At 48.4% G+C, this 21,642-nt stretch overlaps 1 pseudogene; it reads left to right on the top strand.

The window, feature by feature from the left end:
- Window positions 1-21,642, top strand: part of LOC135914822 (collagen alpha-1(XV) chain-like) — a 131,386-nt pseudogene that overhangs the window by 63,429 nt on the left and 46,315 nt on the right.

Here is a 21,642-nt window from a genome sequence, read left to right as displayed (position 1 = left end):
AACTACCCCAGACACCCTACGCTACACAAGAGCCAGGCTCAATTCATCCGCATGGGCCGGTCTCATTCGCAAAATTGATGGGGCCTTGGCCATCGAAAACAACGCAGCGTGAATTCAACACAGCGTGGAACATTGAACGCACGCGAACATTTAATCGAATACACAAATATAATTAACATCTACTAGGTGTCCTACTGCGTAGCAACGACAATGTAACCACAACCCGCTGCCTATATTTGTGTCTACGTTAATTATGTCGTACTCTATTTTTTTCCTTTTCCTGTGATTATATTCGCCTTTCACGCTCGTATCTCTAGGTGTGCATTATTACATATGTGTATCTTCTCAATCCGTTCATCTACTCCTTTCAGACTGCATCGCGTCCTTATTTTGGAACTCTGCATACGCGCATATGTAAAGACTAAGTGTTGTTCAACTTGTCCTCGCCCTTTATATGAATATGTTCACGTGTGTATGCTGTATACACACGTGAACAGATATGCTGTATACAGTTGAGCCGTGCGCTCAACTTTTTTTTTTGACCCGGTGACATTATGCAGCGAAGTTGTATATGGCTAGCCGATTCGTCTGCCCATCCGTGCGTCTCTCGCCTGTGCGCCGGAAACTGCTCCGGCGCAACCCCATGCGCGTGCGCGACAAAAAAAAAACAGAAAGATAGGCGCGCGATTTGCTACGCCAGTAGTGACGTCGTTCTCCATCACAGACGAGCGCGCACGCAGCAGTTTATCTCCGGTGGCCAAATGGGTAGGCCACGCGTCATACGTGCTCCTGAGGAGTAGGCAGCTTTCGATGAGCAGCGCCGCGAGCAGAAGCGGGAACGAGCTCCTCTACGCCGTCCCGATGCTGCAGCCCGGGCATAAGAACAGGCTCGTTGCAGCCGAGCGCAAGCAGCAACTGCGGACCGAGGATCCGGCAGGCTATCAAGCCATCTCTTAATGAACAGTCGGGAATAACCCAGTGATAAACAACGGGGCCGCACGTTTCAGCTTCGCTGGTTAACCATCTGTACAGAGTGTTCGTGCGGGGAGTTTTATCTTACAAATTTGTTTCATTAGTTTAAGTGTTATGCGAAAAGGAGTAGCGATCACCATATTATGGTGACATCTCTTTCTTTTATTTTATGTTCAATAAAAAATTCATTTTTTTTTATCAGAATGTCTGCACACAGCTTAGGTACGTGTGACAGTCCCTTGAATAGAGAAGAGCGACACAGATATACAAGTTTTTAATGAGGACAGCTTCGTATTCTGGTGTCAGTTTCCTATTTGTCGGCTCCACGCGTATACAAGAAGGTGCATGAACCAACTTCCTCCATTTATTGCTTCACGGATTATGTGCTTCAAAACAACAGTAAATGATGACGTCAGTGCTACAGGAGCTGCGTATCAGTGCAACATGGCCAAACCATGTGACCTTTTCGTCTTGCAGAGGGCGAGAAAGGCGAACGCGGCCGCCGTGGACGCAGGGGCCCGCCTGGACCTCCGGGAGCCCTCGTCGACGAACACGGAAGAATGGTGGGTCTGCTTGCAGTGGTGACTGCAGGGCGTCAGTCTCGTCATTGGCTAGTCTTACTGGCTATAGTAGTGAGGTGTCCAGCTTTTATGTCAGTCGGCCAACATTTACATGACGTTAGGGTGGGTAGGTGCGTGTGAATTACGTCATCTAGTTACTGACCACTTTGATGTGACGGAGTAGTCAACGAAGACGGCGGCATTTCATGACGGTTTATGGGGTTGAAAATTCTAACCGGGTCGCTATGGCGCCCTTCTCGGTCGATAACATCTTGTGCCCTAAAACTTGGGTCTGCTACCTGGAGTAGGAATGCCGGGCCCCGTAGAGGAGCAGCTGCCTGCGTCGTCTGAAGCTTCATAAGTCACTTAGGGAAAACTCGTCGTATGCTTCGACTCTGGACCGACCTTAAGCACGCTGTGGGGGGGATGTGTTTTAGGGTAATAGAGACATCCCATTGGCCTGCACGCCTACAGGCTTTTGAAACATTGCGTGAATGCGCCGTGTTCATGCACTGAAAGAAAGCCGCATGCTGGCCGTGCGTGTCGAGTGCCACTGCATGTAGACATACACGAAACCTGGCTCGGACTTAGGCCGTAAACGCATCAATCTTTGTGACCTATTACAACCGAGACAAGGTGATAAAACCACGCCATTCAGAGACATTTTTTCTAGCTGGCCCTGCTGCATGACGCAAGCTTGTAAAATATGTTAACAAATGTCGGCGACGGCCCTAGGCCGGCCAGTCGCGGCAGACGCTGAGAAGCCACTGCAATTGTCGGCGCAACACTGACCATTCGCACGGCGCTGCGTAGAAAGCTTTGTAGCTTGCAATACTACAGTACGCAGAGTTGGGCGCACTGCACTCCGTGTTAGTGGCTAACAAGGTTCGTCATTATGGCATGGTTCAGATAACTCCACTGCGCCAGACCGGAGAAGATCGCCGCGCTGTAGCCGCGCTTCTCGCCAGCGCCGCAGTGCAATGTCAAAGGCACTGAGAGAGAGAGAAAACCATTAGTCGGCGTTGCGTCCGCAGAGTAGGCTTCTCCGCAGCGCGGAGGAATCTTTGACGTCATCTACGTCATGACGTCATCTTTGACGTCATCTACTCGCCAAGTGCCCGATGGCACTTGGCGAGTAGCGGCGCAGGATGAACAGTAGCGGAACTCTGTGCTCCTGCGGACGACTGCCGCCGAATGCTTCGTTTTGCAGTTATGCTACATGCTAAGAGGAAAAACTTGATAAATTTTAAATAGAAATCTTCATTCTTATCAGCTTTCTTTTGTTACATATTGTAGATTAACAAATATAACGTCTGAGCAAAGTAATTGTCCAAGCATATTGTACTTTTACTATTATTTTACATTTTTTTTCTATAACTGTTCAATGCTGGTATGAAGGCCCAAACCCACTATTCGGGTTATGTAAGGTAAGGTAAGAGTAGCTGGCAAACATTCTTCGGCGTTAACTGAAATAAATGGAAATGAACATACAACAGCATCCTAAGCGCTCGACGTGGCGTGTGCACCGAAGGCAGCTTGAGCAAAAATATATGCAGCATATTTTGTTGGGCGTTAAGGGGGCGAAACGGCAGAATGGTGTATGAGCAGGCTTCAGCGTTTTTTTTTTTTTCGATATTGAAGGGCGATGCGCGACGAAATCGCCAATTGTTCTTCCGAAAATATTTTTTTTTGTTTTAGTTCCGAAATTGCGCTGCAACATTCTACTTTCATGTGGGGAAAAAAAGTCAAGTCGTTTCGCCAGCCAGAAGAGTGCGAAAAATGATTCTCATCCGGGTATTGTAGCTTAAACTAATTGGGCAAACCTCGCACACTGTGGGAATCGATGGTATGCGAAGCACTTTGCAGGTAGCTGGCTACCCAGCATTGTCTGGGGTCCCTCAAAACGATGCCAGCTGGACTGGTCGACTTGTTCCTGTAAATTGAGTAGTTGCGTGTCTGGGCGTATACGTATCTGCGACGACAGCAGAGCGATGACGACCGCGTTGTAGGCGATCGTATGACGGCAATGACATGATTTATTCGCCCGCCGTTCGACGCAATCCTACGACAGGACTATTGGTTTCCACATAGTGGATGAACGGAAGCGAAAGAAACACCGATTGTGGCGTCATCACCCACTACGTGTTACACAATCGTGCGTACATATGGCTATTAATACATATTTAATGTGGAGTTTGTTCAAATGACTATGGCCTTTGTAGTTCGACGAAAAAAAATGTTAAAATAACTTGGGTGATCATAAAGTCTGTAAAAGGTCGCACTGTCTCCACGTAGCCACGAGGCGAGGGCGCGGGATGACAACTCGGCCGTGGCGGCCGCAATTCGATGGGGTCGTAGTGCAGAAAAACGCCATCGTGTACCGTGCAATGGATGCGCGTTAGAGAACCCCACGTGGTCTAAATGAATGCGGAGACCCCCACTACGGCGTGAATCATGATCATATCACGGTGTTGGCACGTAAAACCCCAGAATCCAATTTTAACTTACCTGCTACGAGGAAATTATTCGGCAAAGGTGGCCGGTCCCGGAGATGGTGCCGCGTAAGAAGATGCCTCAGAGCGCGAGCTGTCGCAAGGAAAGAAGACGAGAAACGGGCGCGGGATGCACCGCCCGATTCATGGCCGATCCCCCACGGTGGGCTGTGCCATTTCACTAGGGAACAAGAACAAGCTGGCTGGCTTTTGAACGAGACATGCCTGTGTTATATCGGGGTCTAATCAATAAAGAAAAAAAAGTGATTGGGCCGTAATAACTAGATCACCCGGCCGCTATGGTCGACGGCATAGGTTGCATTCCAACATCGGTCAGACATTATTTCATTTTTCTTAAAGCGAGGCGAGGAAGGAATCCACCCACCGCGAAGTGCCAAGGATGAGGCAACGAATGCTTCGCATTAAAATCCGTAAATTAGGCGCTTAGTGCTAGCTTCGGGAACCACGCAATTCGTAATCGCACGCCTCTTTCGCGATTCATTTTATTTTAAAGACCAGAGAAAGCCTTCTTTTCGCACTTTCATTTACATTTACATTTACATCATTTTCATACTTTAAGAGTGAATAGCAAAAAAAGAAAGGGGGGAGTGTAGTTGCCCCAAAGCAAGATTTGCTTCACTCACTGTTGTGGAGATGGCCACTTCTATTGCAATACTGTGGTTCTGCAAATACGTTTTTTCAGGATTTAGGCGCCCTTCCATATCGGGCGTTGATAGACCTGAGCAATGAAGTAGACCAGATACGAAACAAAATAAAATCTTGTCGTCGCAGTGTTGCAAAGAAAGCCCGCCACTCGCGCAGCAGAATAGTTTTGAAACTGTACTTTGAAAAATGCTCCGCATTGTGACAAAACTTTTATGCACATTGATCATTTGCAATGTTTGCAGTTCATCTGCTTAGAAACAATAAATCGCATATTTCTCTATTTTAGACTTTAAGTTGTTGTTACTGCTTATGCACAAGAATTCTTGCACTTCATTTGACTTGTGTGAATGTGTAACACATCAATGTCTAAATTTTGTTTTCCTGTTCGCCCTTCAGCCAGATATTCATAATGCGCACCAATCCTTTAGCATCAAAAGAGGTGATGAACACTGTCGTTTTTCCTACGAATACCGCTTCACGTTTTGTAGATTTTACAGGGCGAATCATAATACCACTATCCTACACTTTATCCCCGCCTTTGAGGGTCATACTTATAACAACATTCATCTCAGATACTGATACTTAACACAAATATTGGATCACTTCTGGCTCCTTTCAAACGTTCAGCAGTAATTGTAGGTCTGGCTTCTTTCTCTTCGTCTGTCAGTGCGTGAAGGAGGATTTTTTTTCATTCGGTTTACATTTCCTCAAATCGTTGCGTAAGATCTGGGGTCACGTATCGCTGGTTAACTTCAGATCTGTTGGTATCATGAGCAGAGTAGGACGGCCATCTTCGTGCAGTAGCTGCTTCACACGTTGTGCATATGCAGTGGTATGTGATGCTGACGGGAGGCACTGACTCCGGGATCATCGTGCACCAAATCTCTGCCCTCCCGAAACCTTTGGTGCCATTCGAAGACGTGGCTTCTAGATGATGCCTCGTCAGCATAATGGGCCTCAATCATGTTCCATGTCCAACTGTGGGCTTTCCCTAGGCTAACGAAAACTTGATGTTAATTCTCTCCTCGGAATTTGTGTTCATCCCTTCACTCGTGTAACGTCCAGCTAAATACGATTACAAGCCAAAAGTGGGTTCCTAAACACAGCACTTCCGCCAAGTGAGTTTACATAAAAAATCACTCTAATGCTATATCTGCTCTGAGCATCCATTTATTGAGTTTGAACATAATCGAAAAAGAAATGAAGAATCAGCCTTGAAACATTCCCGACTAAAGGACGTCAAAATAAATGCGTGGTATCGCAGCTAACCGGGACCAAGCAATTTAAAAAAGTGGTCTACGGGATACGAGGATGGCACCAACGGTCTCTTGTTAGCAATCGCGTTGTGCATACTGGAAAAATTTTTCAACTGTCACTGATGAGCTAATTGCCCTGGATGGTTTTTTACCATAGGGGCATACAATTGAAAATGACTCGAGTTGGTAATCAGCTAGCGCCCTTATCATGCCGAGATACCGCTCGCTTCATGTTCGCCCTACGGTGAGGCATAATCAGTCACGTTACTCATGGGCGTCTACTAGCAGCGTGACTGGCACTGTTGGGCAGTTCAGTTTCGTTCTTCTGTGTGAGGCGGGCCCAGATTCAGTGCGCTACAAAAATTATCAGCATCAACGTTTTGCATTTCTGGGAACGGGTACACGAGCTCTTCGAATGAGCCGCATAAAGTCTTCCATTGGGATCAATCGCACGCCTGTTCTGGCTAAAAATTTTGTCTAATTTGCATAGATACGTCTCTGATTACTACTTCGAATCATTTTCAAATGTATGCCTCTGTGATAAAAGCAATCCGGAGCTAAACTTAGTGAACCTGCTGAAGCAAATTGATTCAATCTGCGATTATGAGGGTGAACAGCGTTCCGAAATCTATCTTCAGCCACAAGGATAATATTTGTTCACCAATTACCCAGCTTATTAGAGTAGAGAACAGTGTTTAAGCAAATGAAATTCCTGGGACATCCCATTTAATGGTTTTAAGCTTGCTATGTCCTGCGTGTTTATTTATTTATTTATTTATTTATTTACTTACTTATTTATTTATTGATTCATCCATTTATTTATTTATTTTTGATCTTTACTCGTGGCTGGCGAAGTACGAAAAGTGCCGCGCGACACCAGTGAGCCCAAAAGTGGTTTGAAGTAGCTTACTCCGCTCACTGTCTGGCTCGGAAACCACCTGCAAATGGCTGGAAGTTGTCGATCTTACGCATGCTTGTGCTGACCAGGTCGCAAGCAAGCATGTGTGCGTGTAGCGATGCGTTCGACAAGCTTTCTTCGTCGCCTACTCTTTATTTTCTTATTGCTGGCTACTTGGACAATAAAGGCACGTATTTACTGGCAAAGTCCGTTATTTCGGACTTTCGTTTATCAGAACTTGTAGGCGGTCCCTGCCGAGTCCAAATTCTAGGTCGGTGACTGTGCCAGTTCCAGCATAAATTTTCTTATAGCGGTGCTATAAAGCGATTTGTCATCTTCCCAGTTTTCTGAAAAAAAATTATCTACCGCATTGACTCCTTGATTGAAGCATGTGAAAACGGTGTACGACACTGTGTTGGCCAGCTGGGCATTGTTATCAGTAAACGGAACTCCTGTTAATTGAAACGTACTTCTCTGTTCCACTGGTGTCACGTTTAACAAAATTCTGTTTACGACATATGTGTATATGTTTCCGCTTAGTTAGCTTCGCGAACTGAAATTCTAAGAAGGCGAACACTGTCAGAACGGATATTCACGCGTAGTTTTTTTTTTCTCTCTTACGGAACTTGTGTCTAGTGCTAATGGCACTATGTTTTATGGAGAGGAAGCGTTGTCGGTATTTGTTTTGTTTTGATTGCAGGCTTAGTCGCTACACATCTCTTAATCACTGCTAGTCTAACACGTAGCTACCGCACATGTGTTACTCGCAATGAAAGGCACACGTGAATGAATTGCACACGCAATGAATTGGTACGTCGTACTTGACGTGCAAGCGGATGATGCGTGGAGGAGAGGGATCGGAGAGGGGAAAGGAAATGTAAGGAGGTGAACCAGATACGCATCCGGTTGGCTACCCTAAGTAGGGTAAAAGGCTGTAAGGGATTAAATGAAGTGATGGAGGGAGCGAAGCATTAATAGTACGAACACGCTCGGCTGCTCATTACGCCTACAATCGCTCAGTGATCGGGCAAGCAGATTTCGGAAACTGTTGTAATGATCCGCGTATTTTTGTAAGCCCGCGACGCGTTCAGACCATGGCCCCTAACTACACTGGTGTTAGCGATGGAGAACGGAAGAATTGCGCTTTTATGCGAAGCATTCTTTGCACTTTGCGGTAGGCAGGTAGGCAGCTAGATTCCAGTGTCGCCTCGTATTACTAAGAGGAAAATAATGTGTGGCCGACGGCGGGCTCGGACCTCCGCCGTGGAGCCCAGCAGCCCGGTGCTCTAACCACTGGGGAGGGCGCCACCTGCTGCCGTAGTGACTGGCCGCACTCTGTATGGGCTCCGCATTTCGAACCATCAACGAGCGGTTCCCCTGCCTTCTCACCACTGAAAATACCAAACGACGCAGCTCGGCGAGCGGCATCGATCGAGCCCAATTTCTCCAAGATCTGGTGAGATCCTCACATTTTATTGGCTTTTGAAGTTCTGGACCACCGACGCCGCCGCGTTGGGCCTTACCTGCGTTCACCTCGGCAGCCTAGACGCGGGCGCGCCTCCTTTCCAACGCCAGTTTACTACGCTCAGATGGAGACCGACGACACCCGCTCCCCTGACACGATGGACGCCGACGCTTCGTCCGGTCAGGCCGAGGACGATACCAACTGGTTTCTTGTCGCTCGGAAAAAGAAACGCTTAGCAGAAGCTACTGCGAACTTGCCATCTCCTCCGACACCCGAAGTACCGCGCAAGAGGAACGCGCGACTCCCGCCACGGCCTGTCGACGACTACAAGATTGTGTTCCGCCCGAGAGACGGCCTGAACCTCGGTGCGTGGCCTCATACTTCTGTTGCCCGAGCCATCGGCATAGCAGCGGGGCTGGACAGCGCCGTGCTCAACGAGCTGATCATTCGTATCCGCACTGAACAAAACCTTGCGGTGCTCAGCACACCGGGCGAGAACCTCGCGGCACGGCTGCAGAAAGTTCGATTCATCTCCATGGGCGCCACTCAACACGCCGTCCAAGCGTACGTAGCCGCCCCAGAGAACTCCTGCAAGGGTGTAGCCTCAGGCCTTGAGCCCAACACCACTACGACGACGCTGCTAGAAAACCTCCGCTGTTCAGAAGCCCCTGTCTTACACGCTCGCATGATGGGACCTACGACTTCGGCCCTGATCACATTTTCCGGCACCCACGTACCCCGCTACGTCCGTATGTACGGAGCGGAACTCCGCTTTCACGTATACCGACCACGCCAACAGGTGTGTAGCTTGTGCTTGTCGATGGGCCATCGGGCAGAGGTCTGTCCCACGCCCGACAAACCCTATTGCCCGGCGTGTGGCATCTCAAACCCACCGAAGGAACATGAGTGCACACCTAAATGTATTCACTGCAACAGCGCTCATCCCGCTACTGACCCTCGCTGTCCATCGCGTCAACTGCCGCAACACAACAAATCGCGCGTGCTTCGTGAAAAAAACAAACATAAGGACGAGTGCCCCCGCCCGGATCAGCGCAAGGCCAGCCTTGGACGACGACTCAGCAAAGCGCTCAGGAAACTTTGACCCAAGTAGCAATGACACCGGGGAACTCGGCGGAGAACCCCTGGACTAGAGGACGCAGCCGCAGTCGCGGATCACCCGGGGATCGCCGCCAGACTGACCGGAGTCGCTCCAAGGGCCACTCTAAGGGCCGGACTCCCAGTACCAGCCGTTCGAGGGACCGCGGCCATACAGGAGATGGATCTGCCAAGGAGGAGCAAGCGGTAAGCTGGGCAGCGCAGTTCCCACCTCTGTCTCCCTCTCCACATCTCCTCACCCTTTCAGTCACACAACACGTTAAACCTAAACCCACGCCGCAACCCATGGTGACCGACAATGAGCCGCATCTCAATGACTCTGCACAAACCTCTCGCACCAACTACTGTACACAACAAGCACTGAACGAAATGGCCGTCTCTCTAAAGACAGAATTGGTTGCCATAATGCAGGCAGAAATGCAAAAAATGAAGCAGCTCATTATGGCTGAAGTCACAGCGCCGCTTCAACAGCTAATACAACAGGCCCTGCAACCTGCAGTCCAGCAGATCGTGGCCGATATTAAACAACTAATAGCGGCTTCACCTGGCCAACTTTCGATCCCTCCGCCTTCATCCAAACGCTCCCTGTCCCCTTCACGTGAAACACAAAGACCACATCCTTACCTTCGTCCTGCCCGATAACCGTCACCGGACCGAAAACCCGCCTCACAGGGCCCGGAACACTCACTTCCCGGCACCTCCCAGGCCGATCAGCCGCCACCCGGACAGTCCCCGGGTATAAAACACAAACAAATAATACTTGATCATGCCCAGCAACCGTAAAGGGACACGCACTACCCCCCAACCCCTAAGCGTGTGGCAATGGAATTGCAAGGGCTACCGCCGGAAACGCGGATCCCTTACGCAATTCATTGCCACAAAGCCCCATCCCCCCGATGTAATAGCGTTGCAGGAAGTGCGTTGTACTCCTACACTTCCCGGCTACAACACACACATAGACACAATAAATAGCAACACGCCGCACCTCACAGCCACTTTAGTGTCCAAACATTTGACCGTTATCGAACACACCCTCGAAACCTCACCCATACCGCATGTACTTCTCGAATTGGTCCCGTGCTCTCGCTCCCATAGCAGCCTGTTTGTGCTTAATATCTACAGCGCACCTAATGCGAGGAAGCATGAGTTCGGACATCTTTTTGCACATCTATGCAAGGTGGCTAAACAGATGGTCATTGTAGGCGACTTCAATGCCCCGCACCCGGCCTGGGGTTACCAAACAGAAACACCGAAAGGATGCCGGCTTGCTCAAGTTCTTGCGTTACATCGCATGACTCTGCTTACAGAACCAGATCAGCCAACACGATTAGGCAACAGCGTAAGCAGAGACACGTGCCCTGATCTCACCAAGGTCAGAGGGGTAGGTCCACACTCTTGGCGCAATCTCGTGGAGAACTTGGGCAGCGACCATTACATTCTAGCTACTGAACTGCAGGTACAACCAACACGCACTCCTGAACGTACTGTTAAGCTAATCAATTGGAATAAATTTAGGCGTAATTGGTCCTCCCTAGCTCCTCAGGACACCCTCTCCCTTCAGGAGTGGATCAAACAACTCCAAACTGATCTAAAAAGGGCAACTGAATACATCACTGCGACAACAGAGACACCCGATGTAGATCTCCATTTGCCCCATCTCTGGGAGGCCCGTAGAGGCCTGACCCGGCGGTGGCGCCGGCAAAAACATAATCGGAAACTTCGTCTTCGTATTGCCCGCCTAAATACGGAGGCAGATGACTACGCGAACACCCTCACTAATAACAATTGGCATAGCCTTTGCGATCGCCTCAGCGGCACGCTAAGCACACCTCGGACCTGGTCGCTACTCCGCGCATTATTAAACCCTACACAAACCAAAATACACACTAGCAACAGAGTCCGCACCATCCTCCACAAATCAGGCCTCCATGACACTACTCTACTTCACACTACAGCGACGCTACATTGCTACAGGCACCCGCCCCACCTACAGAGACTACCCACACATATACGCCACCTCCCTAGACACCGATATTACAGAAGCCGAGGTTAGGGCGGCCTTACAGGGTATTAGGCGCAACACTGCACCCGGGGCTGATGGGATTCCATACACACTCCTACGCAACCTAGATGATGGGGCCATTAAAGACTTAACTGCATTCTACAATGACCACTGGAGGAATGGCACGCTTCCACAGGAATGGCGCTATGCGGACATCATGCTAATTCCTAAGCAAGGCAAGCCACTGTCCCTCCAGAATCTCGGACCTATATCCTTAACTTCATGTGTAGGTAAACTCTTCGAGGACGTTGTACTTTCGCGGCTACAACCCTTCCTCGAAGACAGCCAATTCTTTCCGGATACACTCTTCGGCTACCGCCCTAACCTCTCTGCGCGAGACATTTTGCTGCAGCTTAAGGAGAACGTTGTGGATGGGCCCACTGTGGCACAAACCAGAGCTGTTCTGGCCCTGGACCTCAAAGGGGCTTTCGATCACGTCTCCCACGATCTAATTCTCGACAATCTGGCTTCTTCCCAATGCGGCACACGTACCTATAACTATGTCAGAGCTCTCCTGTCGGACCGCACAGCCACTATTGGCATAGGAGAGCTCCGGTCGGACGTCATCGCACTCACAGGTAGAGGAACACCACAGGGCTCGATCTTATCGCCCACCCTCTTCAACGTGGCTATGGTTAAGCTGCCCCACTTACTAGACCAGATACCCACCATCCGGCACGCTATGCCGACGACATTACGATCTGGGCAACCCAGGGATCCGACGGGGCCATCCAGGATGCTCTCCAGGAAGCTGTACGTGTCGTGCAGAACTATGCAGCCACGGGAGGCCTTTCCTGTGCAGCCGAAAAATCCCAATTGCTCCTCGTGCACAGGCGGCGCCGCAGAACCGACGAATCCCCTAATATCTCCCTGTTCTTACACGGCAGCCCCATCCCTCAGGTCGCTAGACTCCGCAACTTGGGCCTTCACATTCAGTCGGATGGCAAAGCCTCGCACACTACGCACCTTTTGAGTCAGCAGATAGCACAAGTCGCACATATGATAAACCGCATAACTAATCGTAGAAGAAGCCTTCGCGAGAAAGACGTCCTACACATAGTACAGGCTCTGATAATCAGCCGGCTCGCATATCACCTCCCCTATCATAATCTCACCCTCACTCAAACTCAGAAGATGGACGCCTTTCTGCGGAAGGCAGTGAAAGCAGCTCTTGGGCTGCCTCCACATGCTTCCACAAAACGGCTTCTTCAGCTTGGTATCCACAACACCGTACGCGAGCTTTTGGAGGCTCATCGCAATGGTCAGCTCCAACGTCTCAGACGCAGCCGTCAGGGCTGCGCTATACTTTCTCGCCTTGGCTACTCTGTCCCTGAGATACCCACACACGTCCCATAATATCGCCTCGCTACTGCTCTACGCGCTAGCATACAAGTAGCTCCAATTCCCCGCAATAGGCATCCCGAGCGACACACCGGCCGTAGACGCGCCCGAACTCAGACCCTGGCACGCATTTTTGGAGACCGCACCACAATTACACCGGTTTTGTACACGGACGCGGCCCGCTACCCAGAGAGGCGGGCCATGTGTTTAGCTGTAACTGACAATACAGACTCGCTTAGGATGTGTGACACAGTTCTAACAACGCACAGCTGCTCAGCAGAGGAAGGGGCAATAGCCCTGGCCATTCTACATGCCTCGACCCTCTCCGCACACGACACCCCCATCACCACAGTGACAGACTCGCAGGCTGCCTGCCGGGCCTTCGCGCAAGGTCTCGTGACTGCACACACACATCGAATTCTCTCCTCTGTCCCCCCTCCCACGTTACACAGGGTGCGTATCGTCTGGACTGCTGGACACGCCTCTCTCCATGGTAATGAACGCGTTAATGCGGTAGCCCGAGGTCCGACAGGCCGGGTACCATCGGAAGAGCTGTCCAACCCAGACGACGCACCACCAGAATCCCTACAGTACACTGAGACGCTCGAATACTACCGACAAAGTCGCCATAACTATCCCCCTCCTCATCCTTCGCTTAATAGAGCAGATGCCGCTGTCTGGCGGCAACTGCAGACCAATTCATTTCCTTGTCTCCATATGCTACATATCTTTCATCCCACCCTGTACCCTTCCTATTTTTCCCACTGTGGGGTCAAACCCATGGTGTATCACTCCATATGGGAATACCCTAACCCTTCAGGTGTTCCTCCTATACCCAACCCTACCCTTTCCTCTTGGGAGTCTGCGCTGCTCAGCACAAGGCGGCAGCAGCAGCAACGGCTGATCCAGCGGGCTCGCGAAGTCGCGCATGGCAAACCTGGACTGAGGGCCCCACTCATCGAGGAAATTTTCTACTCGCTTTATGAAATAAATATTTATTCTCTCTAACCACTGGGCCACGATCGCACGCATCGTTCTCGTTCCAAAGGCAACCAGCTCTTTCGAGCACTCGGCGCTGTGCGTCACGTGCCTCTTTCGCGGCTTCTTTCCGCGTTGCGCGTTGAGCGTCGTCGTAGACTGCACGACTTCCTGGACCGGCCCACTTTTCCCAGAACTTTCCCCGTAGCAGTTTACGCTACGTAGAAACTGTGCAACATTGTATGAATTTTATCAACGCCCACGTTAATGATGAATGAACACTTGTTCCCCGTAGCACAAATGTCATCGTCGTTCTTTAATGTAGCACATGACATAGCCATAAGTACGTGCGATTGCATACCACGTAGTTGCAACCGGTAGCGCAGTGCCTTTGGTGTGCGCATTAAGTGCATGTTAATGAATCCCAGGAGCTCGAATCTAATCCAGAGTGCGGCGTAAAAAAAAAAAAATTATGGGGTTTCACGTGCCAAAACCACTTTCTGATTATGAGGCACGCCGTATTGGGGGACTCCGGAAATTTCGACCACCTTGGGTTCTTTAACGTGCACCTAAATCTAAGTACACGGGTGTTTTCGCATTTCGCCCCCATCGAAATGCGGCCACCGTGGCCGGGATTCGATACCGCGACTTCGTGCTCAGCAGCCTAACACCATAGCCACTGAGCAACCACGGCGGGGCAGAGTGCGGCGTGCCTTGCCTAGTAACCATATCATGGTTATAGCAGGTAAAACCCCATGATTTATTTGAATACTTATGCGTAGTTGCTGATGACGTCACAATCAGTGTTTTGTCGCTTACTTACGTCCACTACCACTATCGTCATGTCGTAAGCTCGCGTCGAGCGGCTCGTGTAGATGTGCCTTTGCTGCCACACTATCATTGTCGACGTAGTCATCGTCGAGCTGTTGTCGTCACACACGTGTTCGCTTCCGACGTACAATTACAACTATCCTCAATTTACAGAAAACACGTTGGATCATCTGGTAACGGTCTGCAGGACCGCAAACAATACTGGATAGTCCGGTATCGCATAACATCGATTCCCACACTGCGTGGGATCTGCACATTTTTTATTACTTTTTTTTTATTTGGGCTTGATGGCGACTACAGACTAATGCTCAGTGTGCACGTGTAATGGCTGAAGGTTGCCGAAGGACCACCTGGACCCAAAGGAGAGCTCGGAGAATCGGTGAAAGGAAGCAAGGGTGAGCCAGGCCAGCCGGGACCACCGGGCCTGGGCACGTTCCTGGGAGCGGTAAGTTTGGAGGCAGTGGGCAGCTCGCACTGTAGGCCTGCCCTACAGTGTTCATGTTGTCCAACGGTTATTTTGTTGGCTGCAACTTTGTTTCACAGGTTGTGCACGCGACGGTTCAGGGCATTTCTGTGTATACGAGCGATCGTTCTTCGTTGACACGTGTCAACTGTGATACCCTGTTTAATTGTACTTAAACCATATATGGTCGTCTTATAAGACAACCATAGTTATACAGCTCTCACAAGCTTTCGTTCCAGTATGGAAATGGTGTGCAAAATACATTGATCAACATTTACTTTCGACATGGATGTTACTATCAGTAGAGAAGGCACTGCCAGACACATGGTCGTTTTAAAATTTTGTCGTATATATCTTTAACGATTTCGCCCTCAGAAATATCTTGGGTGCGGAGGAGCTGAGAAAAGAATTTCATAACTCCTATGTCCTCATAGGATGAAATTTCGTGCCTAACCGCGAGAAGGATTTGTCACACAGTCATTTCAATACATTCTGAAAATGCTCTCCATCATCCACGGAATATTTGCTCATTGTAAGCGCAGTACGTTTTTCCCCTATTTTCATTGCATGTATTCATAGTTATAGAAGATTTCAGCGAGATTTCTGTGTGGAAGAACAGCGTTGGCTCGCCTTGCGTGCCTCCCTAGATATATGCGTAGCTTCGCAGTACGATTGATATTGTTCTTTCAAACTCCATGAATATTTTTTCAAATAATTGAGATTCCACGTAGCTTAAAATTCTGTGCAAGCTAAGAATGCTGAGACAACATTGACTCTTTTAATACGCGTGTATAGCTAGTACGAGAGCCATTTATGTCGTGAGATATATATAGCTGGCACAGTTTAAAGGAATCGTTCTTGTGGCCTAAGGGATATGCACGTGTATAAAGAGGCCTGTGTCACGTCCTTTTGTTCTTAAAAAATAGTCTTAGTGTGATAGAGATGAGTGCACCTTCGAGCAGGCCACCGCGCTCGTCGCACGTTGCCAGCAAGACGCAGAAATGCAGCGCGGGAAGGGTTCACCAAACAGAAACTCCGCGAATCTCAACACAGAGACTCGAGCAAGTCGACGGGTGGTCCTTTTGTAAGGGACATAGCTCTCTGCTACGCATAATCATCGTTGCTAAGCAAAATGTCATGCTTGAGGGACCTCAAAGGTAAGTGATGAATCAGACAGATGTTGGAGTACTTCCTGCTTAGGTTTTAGGAGCCGTAAGCGCTGCCTTCTTTGGTCCACAAACATTTAATTTTTCTTGGGCCGAGTGTTCATTGGTCTGATGTGTGCAAACCTGTCGCTAAGCACGTCCTTAACCTTGCGGCTAAACTTAATCTGCTGTGATAGCTTCACTTGTGTCTTTACGTGCTTGCTTGCATAGGATTTCTTAACGTCCAAACTGCGGAAAAGGTCAAATAATTCGAGGCCGCGCTACTCCAAATTAACAGGTGTCATGCTTGGTTCGGTTAACTCCTGACTCCTCCCCCTTCAAGAGCACAATACGTTGGTCCGTTGCTGAACACATAATGACGGTACTAACTATTTTAACGTTTCATTCGCAGTTTTGCATATTCGTGAACCTTTGTGACTACAGGTGTGTGCGCGCACAGTAAAGATAGTGTAATCAGTAATCACTAGCCTTTCTTGTCTGTGGAGTTTTGTAAGACCGCTACATTGAATATTTTACTTCCTTTGTGAATTTGAATGCATGTGTAAGTCCTCTACTGAGAGCGGGAAAGTGGGCCAGAAGAGTAAGAAAGGCCCTCATACTCTAATGCCAGCAAAAATAAAACGCGACAGAGTCAAAACCAACTCCGATGCTTCTTGGAGTTGTCACATTCGTCGAGGCCTTTGAAAATGCTATGACTCAGGTGCTAGCACGATCTTCTGGGAATACAGAAGGTTTAGCAAGTGTCCGCACTGGTATTGTACGCTGTTTCTATATATAATTATGTATTATAGATGTTCTGATTAATATTCTCCTATACTCACGTTTCTGTTTATATTACTGGTACGCAAGATACAATAAACAATGTTTCACTCCCAACTATTCAATAACCCCTAACATATATACTATATGGGCTGTGATTTGGCTTTCCAGTTTGCTTGTAGTGCACACATATACGACAAAAAAAAAATATTTTTTCACTATACGCTTTTGTGTCTCCTTTCTTTTCTTCCATATTCAGGATGGCCTTACATACGTGACAAGTAAGTATTTTTTCTTTGTGGCTGCAATAAAAACAGCCACGTTGGTGTGCTTTTCAAGACTTCTCCCAAATAACCTAATTATGGGCGATTAACGAAGATATCAGATGACGTACGGCATGATTTTCAGAAAAAAAAAATACGCCTATGCTAGCGGATATTACCAAAGGCATAATGTACTTGTTTCATATGGATGATCGATTGGATAACCGAGAACAGTTATTTGGCTATAGACGGGAATAACTCTTGTACGATCTTGTTGAGCATTTGTAACACTTATAAGAAGTTTGATAAGCATGCGGCTGAACACTGAACGAAGGAAAGCTTAAGACATCGACTGGCCATTGTAAGATTGACGAATTCGTAAGAGGCACAACAACTTCGCTTACGCTCCCCATCATTCTCCCTCCCCTACCCTTTCCGCTCTCCCAAGCCTTACTGAAAGGCTCTGCGCTAGAATGTTCTGATGTAGAAGCGTGCGCTTGTATTTGTGTGGGCAGTGATTAACGAAGATGTTTGCGAAAAAAGTGTTCAAACGAGTCTTTTGCCGCAATACTTAGGGAACGAACGGGGTGAACCTGGTCCACGTGGACCTCCAGGAGAGCGGGAACCCATGGGATTCCCAGGGCTCAAGGCAATTGCTTCTGATGTTTTCTCTTGAACATAGAATAATTTGAGGCACTACGCTTCATCTAACTCGCTTCATACATCACTCGGACTTTGCAGGAAGCATACATTGTGTAGTCCTGCTTACAGGAGGTACACGAACGAATCATAGCTAGGACTACAGGCACTGTGTTATATTCAACCATAATTTCCGTGTGTTAACTTCGAAATTCCGCAATATGTTTGAAGTAGCTAAAGAGCTGGCTGGCCTAAGGCGTGCGACTTAGTGCGAGGATTTTCTGGCACATATTTGGCGTAATTCTTGCAGTGGAGTAGGTGTGTTGCAGGGCTCCATTTTATGGAGATCCAAAGCACGTCATAGTTTGGAAAAGTTCAAGAAATGAAACAGCCTCATAAAATAACTGACTCCAACTCACGAATCGAAGTGTATGTACTATATGATTAGTTGTAGGAACGTTAGTGAGTAATACAGTGTGAATGGATACTGTGAACAGCAGCGAAATCAGAAATGAACTTTATGTCGTCGGCTCTCCCCTTAAAAATTTGGTTTTAGCTGACTGGCACTCTTTGTTGACATTACCGAATATTTAACCGTTATGTAATCAGACACAATAATTATTATTAGAACCCACTGTGTGAGTTCTTGGTCCATCAAGCTAAAGTTTTCAAACGTTCATCAAAGAACCCAATCGTAGTTCTGGCGAAAGTTTATGTGGCTTCTGTAGGCTCGCTACATTTGTCGATGTTAATTATTGACATTCCTAAACAGTCGCTATTCATACGGGTTCTGCTGCCTTAATTTTTTCAGTGATTTAGTGTTTATTCTTCAAAGAAAGGTGGGGAATGAGGTGTGTGGTGCTTTCGCTCAGATATGTCAGTCGCACTTGACTGATAACTTTATTTGCCGATAGGATTAATCAGACTATTTATTTATTTATTTAATGCTAGCAACAATTCATTCTGCCCACTTGGTCCACTTACCCTCCAAACTTCGATTGTTGAATGCAGAGAACGAGAGTTCATTTAATCATTCTTGATATTGTCTCACAGGAGTACCGACCACCGCAGGTTCGAACTTAGCGAGCCACAGGGCTGCATCAGCCATCAGCCTCTAGCGCCGCTGCGCGCGAGCTGAGGCCGGAAGGGGCTATCGAGGGACGCACGCAAGAACACAGTATTGCCCTGAGTTTACTGATACCGTTTATTGTATCCGGCGGTGCCCGACACTGCACAAACGCCCGCTCCCGGGGCGGCGGGTAACCAATGGGCTCCCGCACCAAGGGCGGCAAATACAGTCAGGGGCACCTGTAGCACGTCGCTGCGAGAGCACAGGCTCAAGCTGGGACAGGCCGCTAGGAAAAGTCCCGGCGGCTATGCTACTTGCTCTCGCGATATCTAGTGGGCGAACTCGCGAGAGCTCAGGCAATCTCCTTCGGCTTGGGCCTCCGATAAGCGCGGCTCGGCGCGGTACGACCTCGCGCGAGCCCTAGGCACCCGTTCTTCGGCTTAGCGTCGGGACAGGATCAACACGAGGTACGCGCTCCCTACACGGGCAAAGGCGCCGTGCGTGAGCTCAGTCCTAGTCACAAAGGTGTCGGCTGACGAGAGGAAGCATGTACGTACCCGCCGCAGTCCCAAGGGAGCTCTACAATGGCCGTGTTCTTTCAGGGCGAAACAGGTGAAAGTGGGCCGCCTGGACCTGCAGCTTATGGATCAGGCCGCGGAGAAAAGGTATGGCGTCATCGTCTTCCTAAATAACTTCACGATGCTACTTTGATGAGTCAGTGCAACCTGCGGCAGGAATTTGTTGATGGAGGAGGATATATGTGCTTTCAGAAATGCGCATGTGCCGTCTGTGATAAACCGCTGCTTAGGGACGGATGCGTCTGAGTGTTGTTGTTTATGAAAAAATGTTACCGTGGGAAACTAGGCCACTGAATGATCGGCTGTCCAACAAATAAACTGAAACGACTAATAATGTATAAGAAGACAATACAGAAAAAAATTTACGACGATGTCACATCACGAGCACTCGTGCCTGAAGCTTCTCGGCGGCTTACACGGGAGCTCGTTATTAATGACATCTCCTTAGTCAACGCGAGTCTCAGCAATAGCTAAGCTGTGACATGTAGACTTCGCTTGTCGTTACGCTTCTGCTACAAGGAACCAAACCTAGCCCAAGCCAGCGCTATGACGTTTTCAGTCCCCACTTCACCACTTTCACGAGCGTAATCGAGCATGGAAAAAAAATCATTCTATATAACCAAGTACATGTGTATGTTTCGTCACGGATGCATGAATTTGTGTCGAAACTACTGTGCACACTCCAATTTACAAAGGCATCTAACCTTAGGGGAAACAAGTCGTCAGTATTCAAGCAGTTATTGGGGTTTATATTTTCCATAAAACATTGCAGATTAGGCATGCAATAGTGGCTATCTTTGCAAGGTGTGGCATACTTCACACATTTAGAGTAAAGTGCTTGAGGCACGTCATATTCAATGCTGACGAGGTTGTCGTCAACCCTGTACTTAGCCGTTCTTGCCTATAGGCCAGTGATTATAGGTTGCATCACAAAACATATTGGCTTCATAGGGTTGTTGGAAGCACAAACTTGAGCCCCATCGGTCCCTTTATTTTTCTTGGTTATTACAAACGTAGCGATGGCCTCTGTTCATGCAGCCCTGATGCCTTGAGGTTTTCGCACAAGGGCTTATTCTCCAGTTGCCTGCTCCTAAAATCACATTGTGTGACGCCTGGGGTCAATAAAGTGTTCCTAATCCGTCACCACTCCTTTGGGTAGCGCTAGCTGACACTCTCAGCTCTGAGTATAGTGCACATACATAAATGGTCAAGACAGTGGATGATGGGATGACCGCTGCAGTAGCTCCATTGGTACGGCATCGATCGTGTCGTGCGGAGGTTGGAGTCGGCACTCACTGGCGTCAAGTTGTCTTTTATTCTACTTTCATTTACTTTAATATTGTTCCAACATTGCAATTTAAAAAAAAAACATGGCCAATTTTCCGTATACTTTCCGTGGCTTCATTGTCTTGTTGAATTCATATGGTTGCTACTATTAATACATCGAGCCCCTTAATCTCCCATATCCTCCTCGCTCTTTGCAGCTGGGAACTGTCACTTAAGTTACTGTTGGATTAACAAACTACAATCTGCTTATCAAATACCTGTAATACGGTAGCGATTGGCGCACTCAAATATTGTTGTCAACTTTCCTCAACGGGAAAGCAAGAGTGAAGCGCCTATGCGACCATGAGGTCGCATAGGTGCGTAAACTGTGTTAGCATTTTCCAAATGTCTCATTAAATGTCGAGATGGAACGAAAACTGTTGAACGTTTTACTTTTGGACCAAACGCAGACATCCAAACAGTTTACGTTGCACTCAATTTATTTGCGGCTCCTTTAAGCACAGACTCTGACTTTCCAGGGAGAACAGGGACCCCCCAGGGCCACCCGGACCCCCTGGGTGGAGCCATTGGTCCGACACTTCTAACACGATCAACACGAGAGGTATGCATATGCACCTATCTGCACGTGCACTGTGCACAGTTGTGCCAGAAGCGACGCGAGAAATGTTAAAAGCAAACAGATGTCTCGGTCGCCACTCGAGCATCCATCTGCCTCCTTTCTTTTCGCGACTCCCCTTCGCCCCTTAACCCATTACTGAAAGTAACGAGGAAGTGCAGTACA

Source organism: Dermacentor albipictus, unplaced genomic scaffold (genome assembly GCF_038994185.2).
Source record: "Dermacentor albipictus isolate Rhodes 1998 colony unplaced genomic scaffold, USDA_Dalb.pri_finalv2 scaffold_25, whole genome shotgun sequence".
Classification (NCBI taxonomy): Eukaryota; Metazoa; Arthropoda; class Arachnida; order Ixodida; family Ixodidae; genus Dermacentor; species Dermacentor albipictus.
The sequence above is the reverse complement of the archived record's forward strand: the minus strand, read 5'-3'. Positions and strand labels throughout refer to the sequence as shown.